At 41.6% G+C, this 25,410-nt stretch overlaps 2 pseudogenes; both read left to right on the top strand.

The window, feature by feature from the left end:
- Positions 1 to 1,081: 1,081 nt before the first annotated feature.
- LOC115283523 lies at positions 1,082 to 5,211 on the top strand (annotated as a pseudogene).
- A 7,143-nt stretch (positions 5,212 to 12,354) lies between these two features.
- On the top strand, positions 12,355 to 12,834 carry LOC115284359 (annotated as a pseudogene).
- The last annotated feature ends 12,576 nt before the right edge of the window (positions 12,835 to 25,410 follow it).

The raw sequence follows: 25,410 nt of genomic DNA, 5'->3' as shown, positions 1-25,410 counted from the left end.
TGAGAGCGAGAGAGAGTGAACAAACAGGGGAGGGGCAGAGAGGGAGAGAGGATCCCAGGTGGTTTCCTCACTGTCAGCACAGAGCTCGATGAGGGGCTCAAACCCACAAACTGAGATCATGAGCTGAAACCAAGAGTCAGACGCTCAACTGACAGAGCCTCCCAGATGCCTCTTCTGTTTTTCTTAATACAGTATTTGTTGGTCTTCCCTCTGTCAAACCCTGAGCCCACCACTTTCCCAAGGCTGCCTAGGGAGGTGTAGGAACAGGAACACTCGTGCAGACGCGACACATGGGGCCGGCTTGTTGCCATGGCAAAGAGGATGAGGAAGGCCACCGTCTGGCACAAGAGTCCCGCGGCCTCCGAGAGGACAAAGAAGAGCTGTCACTTCAGAGGGGGCTTGCCGGCATCACCAAAGACGAGGCTCCCAAATGCAGCCCCAGTTCCAGCCACGGAGGCAGCTCGCCCCCGGCCCCCGCCCCGATGAACTTGGCTCCTGTGTCCCCGTCCCTGGAAATGGCGCGCCGGTGCGGGAGCATGAGATCGGGGTGCCGAGGACCGGGGTCGTCAGCGTCGCCAGTGGTTTCGGCACACACCGACACACAGTGATCCGCTCAACACCCGAGAGGCGCTAACCAAGGAGGGGCTGGGGCCCGGGGGTGCCCTGCGTGGTTTCTCGGGGTGATGGGCTGTGGCAGGGGAGCCTCCAGGGTGGAGGGGACAGAGGGGATAGAGGGCAAGGGGCCTGCACTTCCAGGTGCAACGCCGCGAGGTCTGCAAGACCCGAGCCTTGCCAACAGCCTGAGAGTCTGCTGAGCAAGGAAAGGGTAAAGCTGCCATCGCCCTACACACACACACACACACACACACACACACACACACACACACACACACACACCAGGGAAATCCTACCGTTTGCAACCACATGGACGAGTCTTCTATGCCTTATCCTAAGTGAGAGAAGCCAGAGAAAGACACATACTGAATGATCCCACACAGCAGTGGGATCATCTAAAAAGCTGAATTCAGAAACAGAGTAAATTGGTGGTTGCCAGGGGTTGCTGAGTGAGGGAAATGGGGAAATGGTGATCGAAGGGGACGAAGGTACAGTAATAACATCAATAAGTTCTAAAAATCTGATGGAAAACATGGGGACTGTAGGTACTGTAGTATTATCGAATCAGAACCACACTGAGATACCACCTCACACCTGTCAGAATTAACAACTTTTTAAACAATTGCACTACTAGGTATTTACCCAAAAGATACAGGAGTGCCATTTTGAAGAGGCACATGCACCCCAATGTTTATAGCGGCACTATCAGTAATAGCCAATTTATGGAAAGAGCCCAAATGTCCATTAACTGATGAATTGATAACAAAGAGGTGTTGTGTATATACAATGGAATACTACTTGGCGATAGAATGAAATCTTGCCATTTTCAACAACATGGCTGGAACTAGCGTATATTATGCTAAGCGGAAAATGTTACTCAGAGAAAGATAAATATCACACAATTTCACTCATGTGGAATTTAAGAAACAAAATAGATGAACATAGGGGAAGGGAAGAAAACATAAATAAAAACAGAGAGGGAGGCAAACCGTAAGAGACTCTTAAATACAGAGAACAAACTGTGGATGCTGGAGGGAAGGTGGGGTGTGAGCTAAATGGGTGAGCGACGTTCAGGAGGCACTTGTTGGGATGAGCACGGGTGTTATATGTAAGTGATGAATCACTAAATTTCACTCCTGAAAAACAGCAACAACAAAAAAAGGACTAAATTGATATTATCTATACACCTACTTGACCATTGTTTTTCAAAAGTAGTTCTTATGAAGTGAAACAGAAAAGTAATTTTTTTAAAGTTTGTTGAATTAATGAATGAATGTATACGTTTATTGAACTCAGCCTAGTATGTTTTTAATGAGAGAAGATTCTGAAAGTATCAATGAAAGGCTTAGTTTCATATTGTTCATTTCCAAATTAATGTGTTCCTTAAAAAAACTAGAAATTATGAATGCCTACACCATATAATCTAATTTTCAATTTAAATGAATGGAAATAAAAATGGCTTTTTCTCTCGAAAAAAAAAATGCTGCATTGTATACTTGAAATTTGCCAAGAGAGTAGATCTTAAATATTCTCAATACAAAAATAAAATGGTAACTAAGTGAGTACTGGATGAGTCTTTTTTTTTTTCCCAGAGAGAGAGGATGCAAGTGAGAGGGGCAGAGAGAGAGAGAATCCCAGGAGGGGCAAAGGGGGAGAGAGGGCGAAAGAGAGAGAAAGAGAGAGGAAGGGAGGGAGAGGACAAGAGAGAGAGGGAGGGAGGGGGAGGGAGAGAGGGAGAGGGCGAAACAGAGAAAGAGAGAGAGAAGTGGGGCTCAAACAAGGTGGTGGATGTTAACAAACCTTGTGGTAAACATTGCAACACACACACACACACACACATAGACACACACATATATACAAATGTCAAATAATCACATTGCACCCCCTAAAATTCCACAATGTTACTTGTAAAATATATAGATAAAGCTGGAGATAAGAAGTATTTGTGTCTTGATGCAAAAAGAGAAAGAAACATTTGGATGCATAAATTTTAAGTATAAAAGCCTTTTACATTTCTAAGTAAAATTAACACTAAAACTGAGAAACAAACTTCATCGTAAAAATTTTGTTATTCAAACTGACAACCAATCAAATCACTTAGCAAGGATAAGTGCTATATTTCTGTTATTTTATGAATGTATGTATATAAGTATATATGTATGTATAGACTTATAAATAGGGGCATTATTAAAGTCTAAAAAAGATTCTGTAATTATTGAAAAAGTTTGGTCATTCTGAATAACAATGTAGCCTTCAGCTAACAAATCTATAATTTGTTAATTGGGAGGTATTCCAATTGTTGGAGTGTAATCAACCATCCTAGCCACAGTGTTAAAGGCAAAGCTTTCAATGCATCGAATATAACCTAAGTGTGAATGTCAAAAATCGAAGCAAGTTAAAGATACTCATCAAGTCTGAGAGTTTTTTCTATCATTCCCTTAGGTCGGCTATGCAGCTCCTTGGGCTCGATTGCCAACAAACACGGCCATTACCAACATTTAGATCACAGATCTTTTCAGTGTGGTACTTGTGGGAAATGGAAATACCAAAGTTCAAGCTTTGAAACTACTTTTGACTGTGTCTGGAAATTCAGCCCTAGGAGAAGGACTGCTTAGTACCTAAGGACTCATCATTCTGTTCCCTTTGTAAGAGCCACGCAACAAAGGAAATTCTTTGAGTATTTCTGTCAGAGTGAAAATTACTGCCTCAACACCCAAGGCCATTTAGCTTCTCAACCTACTTTCACTAAAGGTTCACTGTTCTTCCTGTTCTATGGAGAAAAGTGCAGTCAGAAAATAAGAGTTTGAGTTTATCATCATGATGCGGACGTGAAGGAAAAAGATGTCACAATAACAAAATTCTGGTTAGTCATATGTTTCCAAAGAATAATGCAGTTGAGCTGTAATACACATTATAAATTTCTTATTTTCCATCTTTCCTATAAAGGAATTCTTTCAGCAGCTGAATTTAAATAGTAAATGCCATGTCTCATCAACACAGCTAAAACTTGCCATGCTCTTCGAGTTTATGGACCATTTTACTGATACCAAATGAATATGAGAATCTGTACTAAAACATGCATCTCTTTTTACTTTGCTGTCTACCTTGAGCTACTGTAGTTACTTCCTCAATAGGAAGTGACAGTGACCTTTGTACACATAAGCTACACTTTTCAGCATTGAAGTGATCCAACACCGCATTAGCATGTCATGAATTTGTTGGCTTAGAACTGTCACATGAATGACAATATTCTTCTAGTAATGATGCGATCCTGAGGGCTCGGGTTCAACTGCCAACCCAGGCAGAGAGTGTTCAAAAATCCAACCATAGATACTAGTTGATGCAAAATGTAAACTTGAAAAGGTGCTCTCGAGGACTCGCCCACAGCCACACAATGTGCCAGTATGTAAAGTTATTATGAATACAATACTGAGTTTAATCCAAATGTTCATCGGTAGACTATTGACTACATAACTTACCCAGTCTTTGAAAAGTTGAAGAAGGTCTGGATGTGGTAATGTGGAAAAATATCCACGAAATATTATTTTTTAAACACACATTGTAGAAGAGTGCACTTACTCTGATCTTATGTGTATGGTTTAACTGAAAATTATTTATGCTCACATATACATGAATGTTTCTGGAATGATCCACGAACTCCAATAGGACTGGAGAGTGGAGAAATGACTTTTCTGTGTAAACCCTCTTTTACTGCTTGGAGTGTTCATTATGAGACTATATTTTATAACTTCTTAGTAAAACTATTTTATAAATTAACATTTCCAAATTCACCTAGATAATAAATGGCAGAGTTAGGGGGAGCACCTGGGTGGCTCAGTCGGTTAAGCACCCAACGTCAGCTCAGGTCATGATCTCAAAGTTCCTGAGTTTGAGCCCCGCATCAGGCTCTGTGCGAACAGCTCAGGGCCTGGAGACTGCTTCGGATTCTGTGTCTCCCTCTCTCTCTCTACCCGTCCCCTGCTCATTCTCCCTCTCTCTCTGTCTCTCAAAAATAAACGTTAAAAACTTAAGTAATATATAAATGAATAAATAAACGGTAGAGTTGGTAGGTAAGTTTGTGTTCAGAATCCACATACACTGACCTTTCCACTATTACACGAGTAAGTAAATTAAACACTATCAACAAGTGACCTTGACAGCTGATTTCGATTCAGGAAATGTTGTAATGAACAGTTTCAGTTTTCAAATGAATGGGTACTAAATTTCCAATTCTCCAGGCTAGGCTTAACTAATTACATACATTAAGGGTCAAACAGTAAAAGAATGGTTAATGTAACTGCCCCATATGCTGAGTGAATGTCCATGTTTTTAAAGCTTACAAATGTTCACAACATGGAGTTGTTTTTCCATCATATATACCTTTTCAGCCTAAATTCCAAGGATTCATGATTTTTTTGCACCAGTAATTTACTGGGACATTGGTGTGCCCGTGGAGCCCTCTTTACGTCCAGTTCTTCAGCTTTATATCTAATTGAGTGCATTCAAAACGCCAGAACCTTGACAGGATTCTGCTCCAACAAGAAATCGTCGGAATACTTGTCTCCGAACAAAGAACAGGAGCCCATTGGATCCTGAGGCCTTCAGAGTATAATGGCTGGGGAGAGGGGATTCACATGGTGAGCATGGAAGGAGGGTGAAGGCAGCAAAAGTGCTGCGTGTGAGATCATCTCCCCTGACGTGGTCCCCGGCCCATGGCATGGGCGCTGGCATCAGAAATAAAAAGAGGTCTGGCTCTAAACAGGGGGCACTGCCAGGTTACCTTTCCACACCTTATCATCTTAAACAGCAGTTGACTCTTTGATGTATGTAAGGGAAGAGAAGAACAAAGCAGAGGAAATTGCTGAAATTACATTCAGGCTGTTTTTTGTCTTTTCCTTCATTTGCTAGTTGTCCCCTTTCCAAGGATAATGTCGCTTCCTAATGTGAAAGCTAGAGAGATAATAACACCTAAACAGTGACTGTCATTCAAAAGAATGGGCTAATTTCATATCTGTGGAGGATATCTTTGAGTGGGAATGAGTAAATTATAGGATTTTTCCTCATTTTTTGCAGGGAGAGGGAATAATTAGTTTGCTTTTATGAAATAAATTGCTTGTATTCACAAAATAAAAACTTCAATACATAATAGTGAAATGCTATAAAATTTGCTTCATTTTTGTGCATTCAGAATGTTTTCATTTTCAATGGATCTCATTTTTTCCCATTAAGAAATATTGTTATATGTGGGGATTTATTACATAATTATGATTTTCTGAGAAAATGCCGCTGCAATGAGATCATTCCAAACTCTGTTTCTCCTTTGGCTGTAAGATTTTGTTTCTTTTCCTGTTGATTAAAAAATCAGCAGGTTACCCAAATCGAACATTTATTATAGTCCATTCACATTTATTCATACAGCTCACAGCGTGCTCCATTAATATCTCATTTAGGGACATATGTAGACTACACCCGTCTACACGTGAGGAGGTTGTCACCCACCACATTGCCTGAAACATCCCCAGATGCTCCATTAGACAGGGTTTCTTTACTCATGATGGATCCCGTGGGACCCACTTACCAAGTACTTAAACCATTCATTCCTTCATTTCCAAAATCCAAAAGAATCCAAATGTTCACCGCATGTCTCGGAAACACGATGTCCTCATGAGACTACTTCAGTCTCTTAGTCCTCCCCACACCTCCCTGGCAGTGCAGAAACGCAATATGCTTAAACATTCAGGCATGAAAGCGGCAATATTTGAGCCATACGGCAGTCAATTCGATTAATTTCATTGCCATTACTTCAATGACACCTTCCTGCAAAATGCTGAAGGCCTCAATACAAAGCCCCAACATTAGACATTAAGATACAGCTTAAAGAAATACTCAAGTCAAAACTGAAGATACTTTAGTTCGATTCAGGCTCCTTCTAGACTCCTTCTTGCCTAATCTTTAATTCAAGCTGCTAGAATCATCATAAATGGTATGTTCTGCAGCTCTCTCCTCTGTTCCCTTTCTTTAAAAAAATTTTTTAATGTTTATTTAATTTTGAGAGATAGAGAAAGAGGCCGAGTGCGAGCAGGGGAGGGGCAGAGAGAGAAGGAGACACAGAATCGGAAGCAGGCTCCAGGCTCCAAGCTGTTAGCACAGAGCCCGATGTGGGGCTCGAACCCACGAACAGTGAGATCATGACCTGAGCCAAAGTCGGACACTTAACTGACTGAGCCCCGCAGGCCCCTCCTCCTTTCCCTTTCTATTACTACTCCTACTGCACCCTTATTAATGTCCTCTCTTCAGAAATATGGTAATCATTTTAACTCCGTTTCCCAAACTTGCTCCTCTGGAACACTGGGTTCCATGAAATATATGACACTCAAAAGGAGTTCCACTTGAGAAACATGGGCTTAAATGTTCATGTTTTTTTCATTGCCATATTTCCAAAAGCCTTGAAATTGCTAATTTTATTGACTGGGTAACCCATGGTCCAGGCTTTCTGCTAGATTTTCTCATGTCATCCTCCTGCCAAATGCATTGTTGTTACTGTTTTACAGATCACGTAGCCTGTAAGCAGTGAAGCCAGGATTTGACCTCAGCTCTTTCTCGCTCCAAAATCCCTGCCCTTCTCCTAGTTCCCTCTTTGGACTGAGACATCATCCATTTCCTTAAAGGTCGCCCTGTATTCATTAGCCACATGTTTCTTTCTCTTAATAAAAAAATGAACATCTTGATATTTCTTAATAGAGAGAAAATTAATTTTGCTTTGTGATGGAGCTAATACTGGAGAGGTTAATGGCATACATCTTTGTGTCAGACAATATTATTCAAATTTGGTTTCTGCAAATCACTGGCTACATAACAAAGGTTAATCACTTAAAACCTATTTCTTCATCTGCACAATGGGTAAAATATTAATTTCGGGAAGATATGTGTGAGGCTTAAATGTAATTACGTAAGTAAAGTGCCATTGGACACGTACTAAGTATTCGGCTATGATATTATCATTAATAAATAATGATAACATCAGGATGTCCCTAAGACTCACTTGCCTAGGTTTCTTAATCAAACCTGGATTGCCAATTCTAATTCAGTTAGCCTTTATTTAAAATTTTTATAACAAAATTGATAAATGATTTATAATGCTATTGAAAGAGAATGATTTAAATAAATAATACATTAAGTGATAAATTTCCCATACTCAACTTTGATCCTAAATTCAGATTTAGAATTTGTCCTGCCTATCCTTCAAGTTTCTGAACTGAAAGCTATTTTAGTTTTGCATCTAGGTAGTCCCTAAACAGTCAGATTTAACTTTTGATGTGGATCTTACTATTTGAGATGGTCTAGCATAGAATACCAGCTTGCTCTTACTAAATTAAGACACTCAGGATGTTGACTTTCCTTTCTGTAAACATTTTTCTTTGAAAATAGCAGAATGATCTTATTTTGCACATATTATCAATTTTAAGAGATTTGAAAAAATATGCAATTTTGAAAATGAAAATTTATAAAATTATTAAATACACTAAAGAAAGAAAATGCCATGGGCTTTTCGAAATCTATTGAATAACCACTTTTAACAAAACCCCATCAAATTGAGCTTTACTTATCTGAAATTTATAACTCTCGGAGACAAAGACCAGAATAAAGTTTTTAAAAGAACTTCATGAGAGGCCCGTGGGTGGCTCAGTTAGTTGACTGTCGACTTTGGCTCAGGTCATGATCTGACAGTTTTGTTCACGGGTTCAAGCCCCACATCTGGCTCTGTGCTGACAGCTAGGAGCCTGGAACCTGCTTCAGATTCTGCGTGTGTGTGTGTGTCTGCCCCTACATACCCCATTCAGACACTCTCTCTCAAAAATAAGCATTAAAAAAGAATTTTAAAAAATAACCTCATGAGGAGGTGCCTGGCTGGTCAGTTAGTGGAGCTTGCAACTCCTGATATCAGGGTTATGAGTTCGATCCCCACCCACACTGGGTATAAAGGTTAATTAAAAACAAAATAAAATAAAGTAACCGCATAAGGATTCACTGTTATTTGGTGGATGCTTTTCAAGGTACTAATAATTGTAACAGCAGATCTTAGGGAGCAATATTAACCAGGAAGTGCTCTGCTGTACATATATTAACTAATTGAATTTTCAAAAACATCTTACGAGGTGGATACTAGTGTTATTCCATTTTACATGTGAACCGACTAAAGAAAAGAAGGACTGTCACTTACCCAAGGCCCTACACCTTCTAAAAGCAGAACGGGGGTCTTTTAATCCAGACGAGCGAGCTTCATCTCTGTACTTCTACCCACTGCACAATGACTGCCTTTATTCTCAGAGTTTTGCAGAAGTTAAACTTACTTAAAATGTTTTATACCCTGAAATTGGTCTAACTCAGCATACCACTTTTCAGTTGGTCCCAATATTTTAGTCCTCAATGTTCACTCATTTGTAGTTTAAGACGATTCTTTGGTCTATATTCTGAAAAACCTCATCAGAAATACTGCTGACACTCTTATGGACACAAGTCTCAATATTTAGCTCATCTCAGTTCCAATTTTTATCAAGAATCTTCTGGGGCGCCTGGGTGGCTCAGTTGGTTGAACGTCGGCTTCGGCTCAGGTCATGATCTCACAGTTCGTGGGTTTGAGTCCCACGTTGGGCTCCGTGCTGACAGCTCTGAGCCTGGAGCCTGCTTCCGATTCTGTGTTTCCCTCTCTCTCTGCCCCTCCCCGGCTCATGATCTGTCTCTCTCTCTGTCTCTCAAAAAGTAATGTTAAAAAAATTTAAAAAAAAAATGTTCCAGAGACAAGCATAAAGCAGTATGTGTCCAATGCCCATACATGCTTTAAGACTGAAGCAATCTGTTTTCTCTAAAGCCACCTAGAAAGATACATCTCGTCTCTTATCATGAGGAAAGTAGCTTTATCGTTTGTTTGCCAGAGCTGCGAGTAACAGTGAAGCCCAGAAGCTGAGAGTTGAAATCAACAAGGCAAAATATTGGCAAGGAAGAATTTGTATCTGCAAGTTCCGAGTTAAACATTTCACTTATATAGTATAGTTTAGACAGAACATGGATGTATGTAACTTGATATTTTAGCTTTCTCAGAAACACTCATACCCCATTTTCCAAAATGCAACCATACTTTATTCTCTTCTTCCTTGGAATCAAAAATCTTGATCTTTCTTTAACTGGATCCTAGGGAAGCATTTATCAAAGTGTATTCAAAGAGATAGTGACAAGTATTCAGGACAGAAAAGTGTTTTGTAGGCAAATAGGTTTTGGAGAAACTAGGTTAACTGAAGTTAACCGGGCTTATGTACTGCAGGATGTGCAGCCGTTAGACACTAACACCTACCAATTCACAAGAGCAGAATAAAATATGAAGGAACCCTCAAAATCCTGCCCATGTGATTTTTCTTTGTTGCATGCCAATGTGGAGAAATTACTTCACAAACAAGTTTTGGGAATCAATGGTGTGACACCGTGAGTCATTAAAGTCAGAAGGGGGTAAAGAAAAATCCCAAGTGCTGGTTTAGAAACTTCCTGTGTTAGAAACTCATTTTCGGGAGGAGATGCACAAAGAAGGTTTCATGGAAAGACATTTTTCCAAAGTTCTATACCAAGAAATCTAGGATAAGGACCAGGATCCCATATTTGGTGTGGGACTGAGGTCTTTCATTTTGTTTTTCCAGCAAAGGGAGGCTTCAGAACCATTTCACCAGGGAAATACCAATGCTGCAGAGCGTAAGGCCTATTTACACCACCTACCCCCAATTTTATATATACTGTGATACACACAATGTCCCCCCAAGGATGTCTATGTCTTAATCCCCCAAACCTTTGAATATACCAACCTACATAGCAAAAAAGACTTCACGGGTATGATTACGTTCAAGATCTTGAGAGAAGATTATCCTATCACGTTGGATCTAGTGTAATCACAAGGTCCTCGTAAGTAGAAGCAGGACACTCAAAGCCAGAAAGACATTTAAAGATGCCACCCTTCTGTCTTCGATGATGGAGGAAGCAGCCATGAACCAGGGACTGCAGACAGCCTGTTAGAGTCTGGAAAAGGCAAAGGAATGGATTTCCCTTAGAGCTTCCAGAGGCACACACACATCTTGCCGACTCCTTTATTTTAGCTCAGTAAGATACATTTTAGACTGCGACCTCCAGAACTAAAGGATAATAAATGTTTATTGTCCTACGTCACTGCATTTGTGGTAATATGTTACAGCAGCAATAGAAAATTAATGTATATACTGATGTAATTGAACTCCACACCTTTTAGCCACAGGACACCAAATTATTGTTTTGATATAACATAAATTCTGCCAATTTACAATCCTGCTGGTCTTAGTAACAAGAACAGAGTGGAGAGACTCACAAACCATGTCAGTGACTCAGAAGCGAGAACATTTAAGTTACTTGGCAAAATTCCCAAAGCTAGTGAGCTACAGAATGTGGTTTGATTGCAGCCCTGCCTGAGTCCAAAATTAAGGCTCTTTTATCCACATTGATTACTTCTCTGATCATACTGCATAGCTACCACCATGCTTCATTTTCTGCTTTATATTAGAATTACAATACGGGGGGAAAGTGAAAATGTGGCAACGGTTCAGTCTGGAAAAGCATTATCATCAACAAGAACAATACTCTACAGATTGAGGGAAAGAAAAAGAAAGAACACTATTCCCAGAAGGACAGGATTGACTGTTCGAACCAGCACGACATCTGGTGTGGCAGAAACACTTATAAAGGTCATGGGAATGAAACGGACTTAGCGCCTCAGTTGAAAGTTGGCACAGTACGTACAACCACCACTGAAATACAGCCGATGGAGCCACGTGAGCCAGATGCTCTGGGGGGGGGCCATGGCAGGAAGAGAAGATTCAAACCCAAGCAGCAGGCAAACATCACACCCAACCAAGCACTGACCGGATTAACACAAAACTACAGTAAAGGCATAACATGGGGAAGGCATGCCCACATCCAAATACAAGTGAGGAAAAATTTACCTCAGTATGTATCATCCTATACAAAGTACCAAGAGTTCAACCAAAGATTACAAGGGACATCAAAACGCAGGGGAAAAAACCTTCAGTCTGAACAGAAAAGCCATGATCAAAATAACACTCAGATAGGACACAGATATTGTCATTCTCAGTGAATTTTACATAACCATGATTAACATATTAAAAGACGCAATAGAAGTGAGAAAACATGAATTAACAGATAGGTAATTTCAGCAAAGTGATGGAAACTGTAAGAAAATGGAAAGAACCTGCTTGAGATTCTCTCTCTTCCTTTCTGTCTGGCCCTGCCCCACTCATACTCTTTCTCTCTCCTTGTCTCTCTCTCTTACTTTCCAAAAAAAATTGGAAAAAAGAAGAAAAAGGACAAGAAGAAATGGAAGTGCTAAAAATGAAAAACCCATGAACACAGATGAAGAATTCCTTGATGAACTCGTCAGTAAACACTTGAAGACGGGTCAATAGAAATCAGCAAAACACTGGGAAGAAGAAGAGCATCTAGAAGTTGTGGGGCAATGTCTAACGGTCTAATCCATGCATACCCAAAATTTCAGTAGAGGAAAGAAGGACAAAGACTGAAGAAATATTTGAAGAAATACAGGTGGAGCATTTTCTAAAATTACTAATAGACAATAAATTAAAGCCCACAGAAGTATGGAAAACAGTAAGCAGGATTAATACAAAAATGTTTAAGCATGCAATACTCCCCTTTCACGAAGATGGCGCCGAAGGCGAAGAAGGAAGCCCCTGCCCCTCCCAAAGCCGAAGCCAAAGCAAAGGCTTTGAAGGCCAAGAAAGCAGTACTGAAAGGCGTCCATAGTCATAAAAAAAAAAGATGATCTGCACGTCACCTACATTCCGATGGCCCAAGACACTGCGTCTCGGAAGGCAGCCCAAATATCCTCAAAAGAGCACCCCCAGGAGAAACACGCTTCCCCACTATGCCATCATCAAGTTCTGGCTGACCAACGAGTCAGCCATGGAGAAAATAGAAGACAACACCACTCTTATGTTCATTGTAGGTGTCAAGGTCAACAAGCACCAGATCAAACAGGCTGTGAGGAAGCTCTATGACATTGACGTGGCCAAGGTCAACACTCTGATCAGGCCCAATGGAGAAAAGAAAGCTTATGTTCTACTGGCTCCTGACTATGATGCTTTGGAGGTTGCCGACAAAATTGGGATCATCTAAACTGAGTCCAGCTGGCTAAATCTAAATATACATTTTTTCACCAAAAAAAAAAAGCATGCAATATTCAAACTTCTGAATACTAAAGACAAAGATACAGACTTGAAGGCAGCCAGAGGAGAAAAGGAAAATTACCTACTGAGGAACACAGATGATAATTACAATAAACACCTCATCAGAAAACATATTACAAAGAAATCAATAAAATAACACCTTTAAAATACTTAGAGGGGCGCCTGGCTGGCCTAGTTGGAAGAGCATGCGACTATCTCAGGATTGTGAGTTCGAGCCCCATATTAGGTGTACATATTACTAAAAAGTAAAATCTTAAAAAATAAATAAAACAAAATGCTTAAACAAAAAAATACTCTCAACATTCTGAGAACACTAATCAGAATAAACAGCAAAAGAATTTTGTCATATACATGCATGATTTGCAAATTGTTTTTTCCTCTAGCACGTCTTTTCATGGGGCTTGAATTCATGACCCCAAGATCAAGAGTTTCATGCTCTACTGACTGAGCCAGCCAATTGCATCCAAAATTTTTCGTTGTGATAATTTATTATTATGGTAGTTGTCTTTGTTTCACCTATCTCATTTAGCATAATACTCTCTGGGTCTATCCATGTTGTTACAAATGGTAAGATTCTGTTTCTTTTTTAGGGCTGGGCAGTATTCCATGGTGGGTATCTATACACCACATCTTCTTTCTCCATTCATCCACTAATGGCCACTGAGGTTATTTCCATAGTTTGGCTCTTGCACCTAATGCTGCAACCAACACAGTGACCCAGATATCTTTCCAAATCAGTGTTTTAATTTTTTCTTTTTTATAAATACCCAGAAGTAGAATTGCTTGGTCATAGAGTAATTCTATTTTTAATTTTTTGAGGGATCTCCCACTGTTTTACACAATGGCTGGAGCAGCTTACATTCCAACCAAGAGTGCTCAAGGGTTCCCTTTTCTCTATGTAATCACCTACACTTGCTATTTCATTCCTTTTTATGCCTGAATAGTACTCCATTGTTTATATACACTACATTTTGTTTAGCCATTTTTACGCCAATGAGAACACTTGTGTTGTTTCTACCTTTGGGCTCTTGTGGAAAATGCTGCAATGAATATTGGCATAGGACTATCTAAGAGAGCATCTGTTTTCAGCTCTTTTCAGTGTGTATGGAGGTGCAGAATTGCCAGGTAACATGGGAAAGCCATGTGTAGCTTTTTGAAGAGCTGTCAATCTGTCTTCTGCAATGCCTACACCATTTTACATTCCCCCCAGCAATGCACAAGGGTCCCAGTTCCTCTACATCCTTACTTACACTTACTATTTTCATTTTTTTAGCCATCCCAGTAGATATGATTTGATTTGCATTTCCTAAGTACTAAAGACTCTGAGCATCTTTTCAAGCACTTATTTGTCCATCTGTGGATCATCTTTGTAGAAGTGTCTATTCAAGTCCTTTGCCCATTTTTAATTGTAGTGTTTGGGTTTTGTTGTTGTTGAGTTTTAGTTCTTCATATATTCTGGGTATAAAACCCTTGTCAGATGCATGATTTGCAAATATTGCCTCCCATTCTGTAGATTATCTTTGTGCTTTCTTGATAGTGTCCCTGAATGTGTACAAGGTTTTGGATGCTGATGAAGGCAAATTTATCTATTTTTTCTTTTGTTACTGGTGTTGTTTGTGTCATATCTAAGATCTTCTGCCAAGTTTAAGCTCTTGAATATTTATCCCTTTGTTTTCTTCGACGAATTTCATGGTCTCAACTCTCATATTTATGTACTATGTAGTGGCCAGTCTGGAAACGCGGCAATAGTTTTTTAGTTCCAGCCTCAAAGTCTCTGCTGTGCGGCTTCAGCACAGACCCATGCGTGCACAGCTTTGGAGTGAGTCCAGGAATCGATTAACAATTCATTAGTTTGCTTTCTGAAGCTCCTCCCCTTCTCTACAATCTCTCCACTATTTTTGGATTCTCTTTATAATCCTTCAGCCAGAAAACTGGGACTTTATTTACCTTGATATGCCACACTCTTCTCATAATTGTACCAATGTCTGACACTAACATTGGAATGAGAGAGAGAGAGAAAGTATTAATAGACATCTGTCCCACAGCTTTGGGAGCACAGTTCTTCTGATTAGAGAGGAAAAATTGTCTCTCTTGGATGTTTCGATGTGACTTCACTGACTGTGTGGTATATTCCAACATTGAGAGACTATTCAGCAGTTATAAAGGAACTAGCTATTAGCAGCTGTATGGATACATTTCAAAGGCATTATCCTTAGCAGAAGAATGTTTCCACTTATATGGAAAATTTGTATAAAATTCTACAGAAAATGACATAAAGTATGGTAATAGTGACAGAAAGCACAGCAAGGAATATGGGGATTAAGTATAAAGAGACACAAAGGATTATTCTGAGGTGGTATACATATTGTATATTTTTATTATGACGGTAGGGACCGACAAAGATTCTCTCTTTGATCAAACTCTAATCAGGCTGAGCTAAGAAATGTTTCAAGTAGGCCTCCACCTTCAAACATCTGTGTTCATCTCCGAGTTGTGCTATTTTAGCAAGTCTTAAGCCACTTTAGCCAGAATCCCTTCCTTCCTACCTAATCATCCTTGTGAACTGATCAAACTCCTCACCTCCCACCTTCCCTCATAAGGAAGGACCTGTCTTCAGCAAGAATCCTGTTAGGTTGGCAGAATCTCCCCCTTATTCCTCGTGTTTTCTCTTAGCAGTTTTCCATCTATGAGCCCCTGCCCTGCTCCTTGGCTATGAATTCACACGTTTCCTTGTATTCAAAGTTGAGCCCAATCTCCCTCCGCCACCGCAATATCCCATTGCAGTTGTCCCTACGCCTACCCTAACGGTCCTGGTAAAGACTGCCTTCCTGTCCTTTAACAGGGGTCGTGAATAATTTTTCCTTTACTATTAGTTACATAAATGTATCATAATTCATCAAATGTCCACTTAAAATAGGTGCCCTTTAAGTAAGTTATTCCTCAAATCGTTGTATTTTTAAATGAGAGTGCAAAACACCCAGAATGAAAAAAAGGCTGTTGAAGAACAGAAAACATTAATATTTCCCCAAGGCCCTGGGCTGTAACCACTTACAGGAACCCATTTTCATTCTGGTACTAAAAACTAGGCATTACTAGGCATTCTGCGGAATGGTAAAAATGAAGGTTGTTATAGATGGAAACTGTTTTATTCAGCAAATATGGATACAGATTAAGAGTAACAGCCGAGTATAAACTTAGCTATAGGTGAAGCCGTTTTGCTTGCAAAATAAACTTAGTAACTTCCAAAGGATTCTGTGTTCTTGTGTATCCACAAAAGGGAAAATGAATGGATCATTATAATGTAACTCATCACGTACTTTAGTATTACATTGGCAATGATAAATCCAAACCCAGTAGAAAAAATTGTTATAAAACTATTATTGAATTATATATATCTAAAATAAACTCCAGAACTGAAATGCAGCTTTTTAATTAATATTTATAAATGTAATAAGAATCTTGTTTAAGTTAGTTGCTTGTTATTACACTAGATTTATTCAGAAACTAGAAGTTCTTCTTTTGACCACTAGATAGAGCTTTGACATTGATGTAAAGACCCACTAAATCTATTGACAGCTTGATAGTTGTCTTACAGACATGCATTGCTTTGCCTCTAAACATTTTGTTTCCAGATTTGTTTACGTAGGTTCTGAAAGGACATTTAATTTCCTCCCCTGTCAGCTAAAGCAGGAGCTAGACATCCCCTTACCACAAGGCACGCCACTGAGTGCTTTGTCCCATAGCTTACTGAGCGATTGTCCTCTAAGGTCTAGTGTCAAAGAAGTAACATTGGACCAACTGAAATAATAATTCCTAATTATGTGTGTCACGGCCACACTTATTAGACTAGTTCAGATGAAACTGATTCAATAAAATTATAATCTTTGAGAAAATTCAGTTGGAACGCTACCAGTGTGGACGTTAACTATTTTCAGCAGCTCCCAGAATAGTTGCATCAGGTCTTCGCCAAAGGCATCAATTACATTATATATGTGCAGGAATTCGAGGAAAAGGACTAAAAATCTGCTCTCATAGAATATAACTGATGAGCTCTCTTGGCTAAAAAACTATAGGTTCTGGGGCGGCGGTGGGGCTCAGTCAGTTCAGTGTCTGACACCAGCACAGGTCATGATCTCATGGTTCTTGAGTTCAAGCCCTGCAGTGGGCTCTGCCCACTTCAAATCCTCTGTCCCCCTCACTTTCGGCCCATTCCTACCTCTCCCCCTCTCTCTCTTAAAATTAAATAAATATTAAAAAAAAGAAAACAACTCTAGGTCTGAAATTACTTCACCACTGGGTCTGGGGAATCAAGTAAACACTCAAATCTATATTATAATTCTACCTGACTGGGGGCGGGGGGTGGATTTCCATAGTTTCTACTGCTCAAAATATGGAAAAATTATGCCCTACATGTTCAATAAATGTAAGATAAAGCTCACATTTATAGCTTTCCCTCCAAAATTACATTCTGAAATTGGCAAGAGCTATGAGTGAATCGAAGTACCTAGAAATAATGGCAAGACACCAAATTTTATATGAAGTCAATCACAAATACATTTCAACAGAAAGGCCTGTATATATCAAATTAGTTGGATTGTTCTGGGGTGGTTGAGACTATGAAGACTATGACTGTGTTTACTTTTCACTATTTGCTACCTTTTAAAATATGATTTTATCATTTTAAATTGGGAGAAATAAAGGGCACCTGGGTGGCTCAGTCAGTTCGGCATCTGACTTCGGCACAAGTCATAATATCATAGTTTCTGAGTTCAAGCCCCATGTCAGGCTCTGAGCTGCCTGCTTTGGATTCTGTGTCTCCCTCACTCTTTGCCCCTCCCCCACTCACCTTCTGTCTCTCTCTCTCTCTCTGTCAATAATAAACATTAAAAATGTTAAAAAAAATAAATTGGGAGAAATACACTTTCAAAATGAAGGAAAATGAGAAAGAAGAAATTTATATGTGCAAAAATTAGCCACATTATTAGGTCACTAATATTCCTTACATTATGAACAAACAGTATTGTTAAACATCCAAAAGCAAAACTAAGATACATTTTCGCCCTTGGAGGTACAGTAAGTTTCAAACAAAGATGAAAAGGATGTCTGTTTGCTGGTGGACTCCCTCATTGATATTCACCTGGAGATCGAATGAATACGGTCTTGTCTGCTCTCTCAGTACTTATCTAGTTGGACATGGACTGAACACTGGCATGGGTAAAAGAACATTCATGTAATTCTATGGACAGACATATATATATGTGCACCTACACATTAGAGCATGCAGACACATGCATGCACGTACCCACAAAAGCTAAAATGGCGTGCTTATTCAAATAACTAAAGCCAACATTATTTCTGAGTTAAGGTAGCAGGAGGATCATAAGCATAATCACACAATTCCCTATTCCTAACGAACTAAATATACAAATAGGAAAAATAATTTTCATCAGTAATGAAAAGGGACTAGGTTTCCACATCGCAATGTTCTGAAAGCTATGGGGAATACTGACGGAACCCATTTTGACAGAAAGTGATCTTTCCAGGAAATAAGTTGTAGGAGGCTCCTTTAGAACTGGCACTGATATTTTGGGGCGCCTGGGTGGCTCAGTCAGTTGAGCATTCAATTCTTGATTTCGGCTCAGGTCATGATCCCAGAATAGTGGCCTCAAGCCCCGCATCAGGCTCTGCACGGAGCATGCAGCCTGCTTGGGATGCTCCCCCTCTCTCCCTCTTCCCTTCTCCACAACTCACGTGCTCTCTCTCTAAAATAAAATAAAAAAAAGAACGGACACTGACATTTTGTAACTTAAAGTTACGGCTGATGTTATCTGTGACCAATATAAAGACAGAACAGGAACTGTCACGAGATACAACTGGGTTTCTTCTCACTTCTGGAGACGGGGATCTTTAAGATTCCATACTCAAGTAAGTCAGCACCTAGATGTCTACTAAGTCAAAGCAACAGACAAAATGGAAAATGAGACTCAGCTGGGGAGGAACCAGGGACACTGTTGCCCTATATATACTGACCCTTTTGGTGGCTTGGAGCAGAAGCTTTTAGATAGCAATGATTTTGACACAACTTCTTGACTTCCTGAACTAACGTCAACTGATGTTGATTAGTTTTCTTGCATGAGGCCATAGGTACAGGCTGGAAGAGAAGGTAGTGTACTCAGAGTAGGAACCGAGGGCATTTGGTTCCTGTCTTTACGTAACTTACTTGGGCCTTCACAGCCTGCTCGGGTGCGATCACGCACGGTCCCTTCCATTAGATGATGGAGCGCTGCTGCGTGTGCCTGGTGGATCAGGCGGTGTGCAGTTCACGATGTGCAGCTCAGCCTGCACTGTACACCTGGGTCCCATGCTCAAACGTTCAGTCTCTACATGGGCCCAGTAGAGGAACAAAAGCTGTTTCTTTTTTTTTTTAATGTTTATTTACTTATTTTGAAAGAGAGAGAGAGAAGAGAGAGAGAGGATCTAAAGCAGGCTCTGAGCTATTAGCACAGACCCATCCCAGGGCTCAAACTCATAAACTCTGAGATCATGACCTGAGCTGAAGTTGGATACTTAACCAACTGAGCCACCCAGAGCCACTCAGATGCCTCCCAAAAGCTATTTCTTAAAAAAATAGTTACCTGAGGGTGATGATAAGGCCTTGCTCCAAAATCCTAAAGGCCTGCACTGTGGTTCCCTGACCTGGGCGTGCCAAGGGGATGCCACACAGCACCCTTATCCACACGGCCACTTCAAGCACCATGGGATCTGACAGATTACGTGGCCCAAATGACAGCAGCTTCCATGGTAACCTGGACAGACTGCAGAACCTTCTCTTGCTCTCAGCCCCATTCAAAATGAGCAGCTCTTCCTGCCACTCAGTAATAAGACAAAGTACCAGCCCCGGGCGAGGAAGGCGTTGCCTACAAAACCCAGGAGACCCACGAGGTGTTGGGCCTCGTTTTTGTTTGTATGAGGTGCGAGGTGCGAGAGCGTATTCTTTACCTTGGAACGGATTCCTCCTTGGGCCCCACACCACTGGATCCCTAGAAACGTCACTGACATAGAAGGCCCCTAATTTCATTCAGATTTATATCCCACCCTGACACGCAAATGTCTTACCAGGAAGTCTAGGGCAGTTGCCTTTTCTTGCTCGCTAGGCACAAGCAACACAATGTCATCAATGTAACTGACAAGTGTGATGTGGTTTCTAGAAAAAGCAAAAGATGGTCAAGAGCTCTGGGAGCTGGGGAACGATGTCACCCAGGTAGAGGCACAGACTCCCCCCCCACACACAAAGATCAACAACTACATAACCATTTATGGTAGGATACTTTTACTGAACTCTATTTTATGTTATTCTCTATTTTTCTTCTATATCTCGTTGGAAGCAGAGAACTAGAACCTCACTGGCTTCTGTTTACGCTCCCATGTGGGGCTTAAACTCATGGCCCTGAATCCAGAACCAAGCTGAGGGGCACCTGCGGGGCTCAGTCCATTAAACATCTGACTTCATCTCAAGTCACGATCGCCAGGTTTGTGAATTTGAGCCCCACGTTGGGCTCTGTGAGGACAGCTGGGAGCCTAGAGCCTGGAGCCTGCTTCGGATTCTGTGTCTCCCTCACTCTTTGCCCCTCCCCCATGCACACGCTGTCTCTTGATCTCTCTCTCTTTCTCTCAAAAATAAACATTAAAAAGAACTGAGCTGAGATCAAGAGTCAGATGCTTAACCGGCTGAGCCAAGCGTGCCCCTAAGAAAGCTCTCCAAGGACAGGAGCACATCTGAGAACGATCAGGAGTCCCAAGAAGCTTTGGCGACACAGTGGAACAAAAAACCTGAGGAAGGCTGCACAATACAGGGTAGAAGGAACAATTCAATTTGCCCACATCTTCCAGTCCCCGAAGCTGGCACTGCACTGGCCCAAAGGGAAAACCCACAGTCAACAGAGTTTTCCTCGCTGGCAGAAGGGACGTGGAGGCACCTGGGTGCCTCAGTCACCTAAGAGTTTGACTTGATTTCAGCTCCGGTCCTGATCTCATGGGGTCATGAGTTCGAGCAGGGAGTTGGCTTGGAATTCTCCCTCTCTCTCTGTCCCGCACATGGCTTGCTTTCTCTATCTCAAAATAAATAAATAAACTTAAAAAAAAAAGAGAGAGTGGGGTGAGTGGCCCAGGTCCCCAGGCTGTCGTGTACAGAGGCCTCGCTTAGGTTTCCCCACAGCCGGGGGCTCGCAAAGCTGAGACACTTCAAGATGGCCAAGAACTAGAAAGGTGGGCGGGAACCTGTGTCAGCCACAGTGGGGACCGGGACCCCCGCCGCCAAGGACCCCAGCAGCCTGTGCTGCTTAGGGCCCCAAAAGCCCTTGTGGGTGCCGGAGACCCCTCAGCCTTCGTCTCTGGGGACCTCGTCACAGACTCCAGCCTTCTGAGTCCCTCCCTCCCGCCTCTCCCCGGTTGGAGCCCAGAACCCACACTGGCAGCCAGCCCCTGCCCCTGTAGTTGGGCACATGCAAGGTGCCAGCCTGGCCCCCGTAGCTGAACCCCACCGATGAGCCCCTGGAGCCCCGCCTCTGGCCTCCACGGCCACACACACATTTGGGGTGGACCTTGGAGGTGGGCCTGGATCCTACCCCGCCACTGGCCCGCACCACTGGGCTCGCTCGCTTGCAGCTGCACACCCGTGCGCCACTCGCCCCACTCCAGTCACCAGCGTCCGCTGGCGTGCATGTGCCCACAGGGGCTCCCAGAGCCCCACCTGCGCGCCCGCCAGGCCCCACTGCTGCCAGCGTGCCTGCAGCGGAGCCCGGCCCTGCTGCCCGCCCCCGCACGTGCGGACACACCCTGCCCCTGCACACGAGTGTGCACACACAACCACATCTGGCCACAGCCGCTGCCTCCCCTGGTCCCTAGCCATTGGACTTGGGCCCTCAACAGCCCTTGTGGCCACTGCAAAGCACCTGCAGCCCCTGCCAAGCAAGCTGCCAAGCAGCAGATGATGTCATCAGGCCCTGGTGGCCCGAGCAGATGACACATGTGCGAACACGGAGCCGCCACAGGCTTCGAGATTTGGTGCCCTGCACCTCTAGACCATGAGTCAGAGCATGTGCCAGACTTCCTCCACCCACAGGTGCCGGTCTTCTCTTGCCGAAGTCAAATACTATTTGAGTATAATTTAAAGGTAAGATCAATCACAGATGCACTTATTAAACTCAGGCCAACGATGCAACAGTGCATGGGTTGGCGTACTTTCTTTGAAGGGTCAGATAGTAAATATTTTAGACTTCTGAGCCATATCATTTCTGTTCCACTACTCAACTCCACTTTTGTGCTTTATGTATGTAAAGTGATGGGCTCAGCTGTGTTTCAATAAAACTTTATTCATATAGGAACAGGCAGCTGGCTCATGGGCCATAGCTTGTTGACCTCTGCTTGACGGTGGAGATTAAGTGGAATAAAAATACACAACCAAAAAGAAAGCATAAAAAGAGGAACAAAAGATACATAGAGCAGATGTGATAAGTAAACAACTACTATCAAGATGGTAGATTTTAATCCAACCACAATTATAATTTCATTAAGCATAAAATTCCTGGGGCGCCTGGGTGGCTCAGTTGGTTGAGCATTTGACTTTGGCTCAGGTCATGATCTCACGGTTTGTGAGTTCAAGCCCCTCGCGTCTGGCTCTGTGCTGACAGCTTAGAGCCTGGACCCTACTTCAGATTCTGTGTCTCCCTCTCTTTCTGCCCATCCACCTGCTTGTGCTCACTCGTTCGCTCTTTCTCTCTCTCTCAAAAATGAATAAACATTAAAAAAATTAAATATTAATTCCAAAGTAATTTGTATGGCACACATGAACTCGCCCTTATTTGTATGCCAGGTGATTGCAATGATTTCAATGAGATTTGTTCTTCCCCAAAGCCACTGTCCCTGCCCTCTCAGAAGGGGAACTGTAACTGACTGAAGTCAACCAGGCTGAATGGTGCTCACAAAAGGTATGCAAATTCTCTGACTCACCGTGTTACACGCGAGAGTGCTCACACACAGGCGCACTCCAATCCCGCTCTGGTATCCGTAAGAGAAAAAGAACACAGTCCATTACCAACAACTGACCTCTTCCGAAAACTTCTCAGTTGATCACACAGTTATTTGCTGCAGCACAGTCATGGGCTCCTCAAGTCACTACCACAATTTGCTAAAAGTAAGTTAATTACTTTAATAAAATACATATTTGGGAACAGTGTTTGGCTTCTCAGATTTAGAGGAAAGCCTCAAGTATAATTAACAAAATGCTATTTCCTAAGACTGTTTCTTCCCCAAGAGTACTTTCTCATGGATTTGCATGAAAGGACATTTACAGTTACATATGGTTAAAAAATATGTAAAAAATTACTAAATCAAACTCAAATATTATGGAAAATGCCAAAGTTTCCAAAGTGTTGAATTCTGTCAATGCAATCGTGCAATCACAACCAACTGTGCTACAATTTCAGGTGTGTGTCTGATGCTCAAGGAGAAAACTAATGCCCTTACAACTCCAATAAATTAAAAAATGCTGTTATTTCTCTTTTAATTAATGTTTTAGTTTGCACAACTGCAGTGAAGGAGAAAATAGAAATCATGCTAATGAAAGCAAATGAGTATATTCAATAATAAAAGAGAAAACATTAATATTTGTGACTTTAATACATTGCAAACTGTAATTAGTTGTTCTCCTCTAAACTACGCCAGAATGTTGCATACAAACTAAACTATTTGCAGATTATGCCTACAGCAAGTATGTGTTCTTCCATTAACATAATGTTGTTTGAAAAAGTATCTCAAATATTATGGATAGTTTTCAAGACTGTATGATTTTTAAAAGGTTGCGACCCACAATATATATAACATTTGCTGGCATAAAGTTTTATCAGTTGCCACTAAAAAAAAAACATGTTAAGTAGGTGTAAGCAAATTTGCATAGCTCACCTTGAAAACATCAAGGGAAATTATTGTTGCAAAAGACTTGCTCGGGCTCCTCCTGACTGCTTATAGCAAAAGGGGAGAAGATAGAAATGAAAAAATGACTTAAAGATGGAATTGGTAAGCAAAAAGGAAGCAGAATTTAAAGACTTGAAACAATTCTCAGCCTGTCCATATTGCAAACAAAATGCAGACACTAAGCGTGTGGCCAAGTGACCATCTGATAGGAAAATGCGGATGACTGGGAATCACGGGAACTACTTACTTACCAGGCACCCCAGGGTGAAAACTGCTATCTTGAACCAGAGGAGAGGGAGGTGACAAGGCATGAAGAGTATTGAGCACCTTAGATTTTACAGATGGGACCACAGACATATATGGTTGAGACCATGCGCTATTCTTCAAAAAAATAAAAACTGACCCTGAAGGATTTCAGAGATGATCAGTTTCAGAAGTGCGGTGGCCACCAGCCATTGCTTTGCTTTCAGTAGGCCATACAGCCTCCCAGAGCCATAGGGGCAGGGCTGCTGAGCTCTGTGAGGGCAAGGCCACACGACGGACCCCAGAGATGCAATCCATGCCCAGAAGGGACCTTCAGAGGTAGTCCTTCCCACTCCACTGGGTTCGGAAGGTGAGACCTCCACCCTAGGGATCTGGAAAGCCAGACCACCACCCCTAGTAGATCCAGAAGGCTAAAGTGATGCTCCAGTGAGCCTAAAAGACACAGCGTGAAGCCAGAGAATTATTCTAGAAACTTAAGATCTCATGGAATTTGCCTTGCCAGAGTTTGGACTTGCTTAGGACCCATCACTCCTTCCTTCTTTCCTATTTCTCCCTTTTGGGACTGGCCTGTCTATCTTATGCCTGTCCCACCATTATATTTTGGAAGCATAAAAACTGGTTTCACATATTCACAACTGGAGAGGGATTCTTGTCTCAGGATGAATCTCCTAACTTGGATCTCATGGGTATCTGATGTAGATGACATTTAAATGAGACTTTGAACTTTACTTTCGAACTGATACTGGAATGAGTTAAGACTTTTGGGGTCAGGGGAATGGGATGAATGTAATTTACATGTCAGAAGGACACGGATTTTAGGGGGGCTACAGGCAGAATATTACAGAATAAATGTGTTTCCCCCAATTTCATATGTTGAAACCCTATGCCCTGATGTTGTGATATTAGGAGTCGAAGCCTTTGGGAAGTAATTAACATAAGGGCAGAGCCCTCATTAATGAGATTAGTGACCTTAAAACAGTTATGAATGGGGCTCATGACTGACACAGTCAGTAGGGCATACAACTCTTGATATCAGAGTTGTGAGTTCAAGCCCCAAAGTGGGCAAAGAGATTACTTTAAACAAACAAATAGCTGAAATAATATCTGTAAATCACAAAGTACAATGCCTGGTGCATAACAAATGAACAGTCAACAGCAACTAAATCGAGTGTCTACATTTCATTTTTTGGTGCTATATACAACCACACTGTTGACATGCAGGGATTATATGTAACCTGTCCTGAATTTTTGCTTCAGATTTTTCAGTATT

Source organism: Suricata suricatta, chromosome X, assembly GCF_006229205.1.
Source record: "Suricata suricatta isolate VVHF042 chromosome X, meerkat_22Aug2017_6uvM2_HiC, whole genome shotgun sequence".
In the NCBI taxonomy this organism is placed as follows: Eukaryota; Metazoa; Chordata; class Mammalia; order Carnivora; family Herpestidae; genus Suricata; species Suricata suricatta.
Note: the sequence above shows the minus strand (reverse complement) of the source record. Positions and strands in the feature narration are given on the sequence as shown.